The 7,022-nt window shown below is 41.8% G+C and overlaps 1 non-coding gene across 1 annotated transcript; it reads left to right on the forward strand.

Moving 5' to 3' along the window:
* Positions 1 to 6,338: 6,338 nt before the first annotated feature.
* LOC112780414 (small nucleolar RNA R71) lies at positions 6,339 to 6,442 on the forward strand. The gene has a single exon (XR_003191254.1). It is a non-coding gene; the product is annotated as a small nucleolar RNA R71 (small nucleolar RNA).
* Positions 6,443 to 7,022: the final 580 nt, after the last annotated feature.

Genomic DNA, 7,022 nt, shown 5'->3' on the forward strand with positions numbered 1-7,022 from the left:
CGTTAGTGACAATGTTGAGTGTCACTAACATTGGCTCATCCTTCATTCCTCATCGTTAGCTTCCACGTTAACTAAGTTAACGTGGAGGTTAACGTGACTCTTGGGGGTTGTGTGGTTGCTTCAACGTTAGTGACAATGTTGAGTGTCACTAACGTTGTCGACAACTCTTCATCCTTTACGTTAGTTCCCACGTTAACCAAGTTAACGTGGTACTTTGCACCATAGGCCAACGTTAGTGACAATGTTGAGTGTCACTAACGTTGGCTTCTCTTCCCCCCTTAACGTTAGAGGCCACATTAACTAGGTTAACGTGGCTTCTAACGTGGCCACTTATGAGTAATTGCCAACGTTAGTGACAATGTTAAGTGTCACTAATGTTGGCTCAACTTCTCTTCTCCAAGTTAGAGTTTACGTTAACTTAGTTAACGTGACTCTCTAACGTGGGCATTGATGGCTTTTTGAGAATGTTATTGGCAATCACTTTTCTCATTAATCTTGCAAGTTACCTCCCCTTTTCTTGCTTCCTTTTTGGTCCTGAAATCAAGCAATAAAGTGCATCAAAGCTCTAGTCCAAGTCATGAGTAATGCAACATAATATTTGTCACTAAACTTATGCAAAATCCTCATGAAATTATGTAAAATGAACAATGTATGCTTGAATCAAGGCATAAGTGAATATTTACCCAAAACTAGCTTATTTCCTAAAGAAATGTATGAAACTATCCTAAAAATAGTAAAGAAAAGGTCAGTGAAACTGGCCAAGATGCCCTGGCATCACAACACCAAACTTAAAGCTTGCTTGTCCTAAGCAAGTACTGGAACAAGAGAATGATGAATGGAATATCCAGAGGAATGAGTCATCCTTGTGGAAGTCATATTACTGATTTTATGGTGGTTTCTTGCATAGCAACTTAGGTTCATTCCATTACTGGCTTTCAGACCTTTATCATGTCCCTAAACACTTACTTTGTTTATATCTCATGAGACTTTTATTCATTGATCTTTTTATTGTTATTTCAAGGGTTATTTGTGTTATTTAGGCTAAGTGCTCTGTAAGGGGGCAACTCTTTAAGATAAGCTTTCAGCCAACACTCCCGAACCAGTTGGTTCAAGGTGCTAGGTGTTGAAGCACCCCTAAGGACTTACTCCCTCAAGTCTCTCCCCCATACATACACACCACAGGCATATAGTTTATTTATTTTCTTTTCTTGAGACCTGGGTGTCCAGCACCTCTTTGGGTTACTAAATGCTCTGTAGTGAGGGTTACTCTTGATAATGGATTTTCAGCTGATAATCCCGGGTTAGTTAACCCAAGTTACCAAGTGATAAAGCACCCCTAAAGAGGAGCACCACAGACACTTGCCTCAAGATTAAAACCGTTGATGCCTAGCCTTGTTGCTTACTCTTTTTCTTTTGTTTTTCACTTCCATTGTTCTTTCCCTTTTCTCTTCTTAGGATCTTGTTATTAACTTAGTCTCATGAGTATATCCAAAGTCAAGTATTCAGGATAGATAGTTATCCTCCTAACCTTGTGGTTGAACCAACTTAGCTAACTTATGACTACCCCAAAGATTCATGAATGCACCTCCACATTAGGAACCCTACTCTGGTCTTTTAAAAACATAATCATTCTCTTCTTCAATTTGATTTAAAAGGGACAAGCTTACAAGAAAGGGAAGTAATGATGCAGTGACATAAAGACCAGTGCACATAGACTCTCTTCAATACCAAAAAAAAAAAATAACATGATTGAAAAAGGTTCAAACATAACATGGAAGCAAGTTCTATTTCATACAAGATCTTCCTTATTTAAAACATAGAGAAAGATGGAACAAAGAAGGAACTCTACCACCTTTTACTGTTGTGGATGTCCACGCTCTTTTCCTTGCTTGTCCTCCTTGTTTCCTCTTGCATTTCCTCGCATCCGTGCCAATCTTGCTTGCTTCCAATCCTCAAGTGCCTTCCTCACTGACTCATGACTCTCTTCCACCCTTTGTCTTTCCTTTCGTGCTAATTCATCCTTCATTTCATCATACTTGGCTATTCTTGGATGCAATATTGGCAGCTGTCCCACTAAGTAGCCGAGCCTGGCTTGAGTATTTATCTGATGTCCTGTTTGACTCATGTAAACTCCTTCTGCGAATGCCCTTTGCTCGTCCAATAGCTCTGCCTGTTCTATTTGTCATCGATGCATCTCATGTATGTGTGCCCCTTGATGTGCTTGGATGTTGATTAGCCTCTGGGTGGATTCTTGTTGCTCGTTTTGCCTTTGTTCCATCCTGTTGAATGCTTCTCCCCATTTTTGTCCTTGGTTTAGTTGATGTTCCATCATTTGCCTTTGCCACTCACCTTGCTGAGTCCTCCATCTTGAAAGTGTTTCCTCTTGCTGCCCCATCATCTGTAATTGAAGCTCTTTCTGTGCTCCTTGGCCTTCCAAATATTGTCTAGATAAGCCATCAATGGCCTCCTGCAATTGGTGCATGTCCAAGGTCTGTTGTGCTGATCCCTCTGAGACTTGGCCTTCCACTACTTGAGGGGCTGTCCTCTTTCTTTGCTTCTGTTGAGGCAAGGGGGATGCTGCAGCATTCATCCTTCGGACCGTTATTGGAATGCCTTCCTTTATCCAAACGGGGTCCTCATCTTCAAAAACTACCCTAGCTTTCTTGCATATTCGGTAAATAGTGCTGGGGTAACCTAATGTTCCTCTTGAGTCGCTTTTCTCTGCCATCTTTCTAATTCCTTGAGCTATGATCTCATGAACCTTGATTTCTCCTCCCTTGAGTATACAATGCACCATTGTTGCTCTCTCGAGATTCACCTCCGAGTTGTTTGCAGCTGGGAGGATAGACCTCCTCACTAGCTCAAACCACCCCTTGGCTTCAGGAGTGAGGTCTGTTCTCTTAATGAACTTTGGTTTATTTCCAGCACCCCTTTCCCAGTCAGCTCCTGGTACACAAAGGTCTCGTAAAAGCTGGTCATAATTGGGGTTGTTGTCCAATCTTGAGTGATAACTTTCTTCTTCAAAAGGTATAGACCGTAGCTTCAATGCCCTCATTACACTCATGGGACCAAAATCCACCATTGTTCCTCTCACAAAGCTTGTATATGACTCATCTTTCTTATCATATCTGACTGCATTTGCATAAAATTCTCTTATGAGATTTGCATTCACCTTAGTGACCGGGTCAGTGAGGAGCTCTCATCTTCTCCTTTCTACCTTCTCTGTGATTTCGGGGCATTCAGTCTTCTTAAATTGGAATCCCAGCTCATAAATGATTTCCTTATCAACCATCCACCCATATTGCAATGCATGATGCAAGCTTCTAAATCTCTTCTCATCATATGGGTGTTCTTCCATGGGTTCCTTCCCTTCCCTTCTCTTAGAACTTGAAGATGCCATGAATGATGGTTAATATGTGAAGGTGGTAAGGTTGTAGAGACTTTTGGTTGTTTAGGGTTTTATGGCAGTGAAGAGAGTAGGAAAAAATGTTTATGATTGATAGAGGGTGTCTTGTACAGAAAGGAAGAGTGGTGAAGGGTGTGTGATGACAATGAAGGGTAATACGGACAAGGGTTGTTTATATAGAGAAGTTGTGAAGGAATGGAGGGTGTAGATTGATGAAATAGTCACTTGATGGACGGTTGGGGTTATGCATGGCTAGAAGACAAGGATCATCACTTTATGATGGGGATTGCTCGGTCTTCTAGTGGTCCCATTTTTTCAATGTTGCATGGCAACATTTTCCAATGTATTCCCTCTTTTTGTGGTGTCCGAACCTTCTTTGTTTGGCTGTCCAATCTATCCCTTTTAATGCTCCTTTTTCTTTCCTATAAAGACAAACTAAGTAAAGTAAGAAAAGATATTAAAATGACCATATAAATTTTATGGCTAATATTAATAAAGGGGAAGAAAGGATTTGATTGTTTGTTTATGAATTCCAACTAACTAACTAACTATTGGTGGGTCCTTATATGCATTTTGGTGGCACCATGAGGTGACACCAAACTTAGTTTGGATCACTGTGATGAAAGTTTTGTGTTCAAAGCTCCCAAGACTAGCATGCATCTTGGTTTGCTTTGAACACCAAACTTGTTCCTCACTATATTCTGCATAAGAAGATTTTCACCAATTGTTTGTTAAGTTTGGATTGAAGCTCATAAAGATTGACTTATTCATTATCATCTAAAAGCATATAAAACATGGGTTGCCTCCCATGAAGCGCTTCTTTAGCGTCACTAGCTTGACGTTTTTCCTTCATCATGGTGGTTGGTAGTGCTTAAAGTCCTCCCCTCTTGCTGTGGATTTGTATCCATTGGTTGGATCAATAATCTCCACATGTTCCAGGGAAAGAACTCTATTGATAGTGAAGACCTTGGGTAATTGAGATGGCACAGTAGGGAGATTAGGGGGAATATCTGGGAAGTAGGCTGAGACAACTTTATCCCCTGGAGAGAAGTCTTCCGTAGGGATCTTCTTGTTCTTCCACCCTCTTGGTACCTTCTTCTTTGTTTCTTTTGAGGTTGCCTTCCCCTTGGTGACCTCTTTTTCTAAAGGAGCTGTGGTGCTGTCTTCACTTGCCTCTAGAGGTTTAGGTTCCTCCAACTTTTCCTTGAGCTGTGGCAATTGCTGTTTTCCTTGTTTGTCAGTTAAGGGGATCTCAGAATGAACTGGCTGTGCTTCAGTGCTTGTTTCCTCCTTCAGTGTCTCATTATCATTTGTGCTTAGTTCCTTGTCCTCTTGATCTGTTTCTTGCGAGAGTTTGAAAACATTGAAGCTGAGTCGTTCATCATGGATTCTCAATATTAGCTCCCCTTTCTCTATATCAATAAGTGCTCTGGCCGTAGCTAGGAATGGTCTTCCCAATATGATTGGATGAGTGTGACTCTCTTCCATGTCTAGAATGACAAAGTCTGTTGGGAGAAAGTACTTCCCAACCTTTAGCAACACATTTTCCACCACTCCTATTGCTTGCTTTTGAGTTTTGTCAGCCAGTCTGATAATGACATCTGTGGGCATTATCTCATTGATCTGCAGCCTCTTCACCAGGGATAAGGGAAGTAAGTTGATGCTAGCCCCTAAATCACATAGTTCTCTGTCGAACATGTTTTCACCTATGGCACAAGGTATATGAAAACTTCCTAGGTCTCTTCTTTTTGTGGGCAACTCAGGTTGAATAAGGGCACTACATTCCTTGTTCATCACTATAGTCTGCCCTCCCTTGAGTGAGCTTTTCCTGGGAAGAAGTTCCTTCATATACTTGATGAATGCAGGCATTTGTTGAATTGCCTTGATGAATGGTATGTTCACATGCAGAGATGCAAACAAGTCTAGGAAGCTTGAGTATATTCTTTTTCCCACAGCACCATTGAGCAGTTGAGGGAATGGTGCATAGAGCTTCAGCAGCTCTTGTTGTGAGATTTCTGGTTCTTTGTGATCTCTATCCTCCTCCTTTGTTGAGTTGTCTTCAGGTTGTTTGCACACTTTGCTTTGCTTGTCTCCAATCTCTTGATCACTTGTAGTAACCATTTTGCAATCTTCCCATCTTACTTTCTTTGCTTCTCCCTTGGGGTTTTTCTCCGTGTCACTTGGGAGGCTATCAGTAGGTTTGGGAATCTTCTCAGCTAAATATCCCACCTGGAATTCCAGCTTCCTGATGGTCTCTCCCTGGTTCTTAATATTGGCTCGCACCTCCTCTTTGAACACCTTATTTTCTTGAATCTCTTGGCATATTCCTTCAAGTAAGGCTTCAATCTTAGAGAGCTTGTCATCAATTGATGAGTGATTCGGAGCAGACGTGCTGTTTTAGTTTTGATAAGTATGTGGAGAAGTGTTGTTGTGGGGGTGTTGAGATGTCCTCTGGGTGAATTGCTTTTGATCTTGCTCACTTCCCCACCCAAAGTTTGGGTGGTTTCTCCATCCAGGGTTGTAAGTCTTGGAGTATGGATCATAGTTTTTCCTTGGTGAATTCCCAATGTAATTGGCTTGCTCCTGACTCCCCTCTGCTTCTTCATTTACTCCTTCTTGTGTTGTTGACGAAGTGGAGATTGCTGGTACTTGGTTCCTCTCCATCTTCTTGGTGAGGTCAGCCAGCTGCTGGGTAATGAGCTTGTTTTGGGCCAACAGAGCATCTACATTGTTTAGCTCCATCACTCCTCTTGTGTTCCCTCTTTCGGAAGCATAGAAGTAGTCGTTCTCTGCTACTGTTTCAATAACATCTATGGCTTCCTCAATGGTCTTTTTCTTGTTCAAGGATCCTCCAGATGAATGGTCTACTGCCTTCTTTGACTCATAAGAGAGCCCTTCATAGAAAATGTGCAGCTGGACCCATTCGTTGAACATGTCAGGTGGACACCTCCTTGTTAAGTACTTGAACCTCTCCCATGCTTCATATAGAGTCTCACCATCTTGTTGCCTGAAAGTTTGAACCTCAGCTCTCAGCCTATTGATTCGTTGAGGAGGGTAGAATCTTGCTAAGAATTTATTCACCACATCTTCCCAAGTTGTCAAGCTCTCCCTTAGGAAGGATTCTAGCCACTTGGCTGCCTTGTCCCTGAGTGAGAAGGGAAATAAGAGCAGTCTATAGGCGTCAGGATGAACACCATTAGACTTCACTGTGTCACATTCTCAGGAAGGTGGTTAAATGTTGATTGGGGTCTTCTTGAACACTTCCTCCAAACAAACAGTTGTTCTGAACAAGGGTGATGAGTTGTGGTTTAAGTTCAAAGTTGTTGGCATGGATTGTTGGCTTTTGGATGCTACTTCCACAATTGCCTGGGTTTGGATTGATGTAAGAGCCCAAAACTCTTCTATCCTCCCCAGCATGATTTGCTCCACCTCCTCTGCCATGGTTGTGAGTCTCTTCTTCATGATGATTTTCCATGTTTTCTTCCATGTTAGGTTCAAAGTATTCCTCAAAGTGTTCCTCCTCTTCTTCAGCACCAACTACACGTTTTTCTTTTGCCTCCCTCCTTAGTCTAAGGAAGGTTCTCTCAGGTTCAGAATCAAAGGAAGTTGAAGCCCC

This window comes from Arachis hypogaea, chromosome 19 (genome assembly GCF_003086295.3).
Source record: "Arachis hypogaea cultivar Tifrunner chromosome 19, arahy.Tifrunner.gnm2.J5K5, whole genome shotgun sequence".
Classification (NCBI taxonomy): Eukaryota; Viridiplantae; Streptophyta; class Magnoliopsida; order Fabales; family Fabaceae; genus Arachis; species Arachis hypogaea.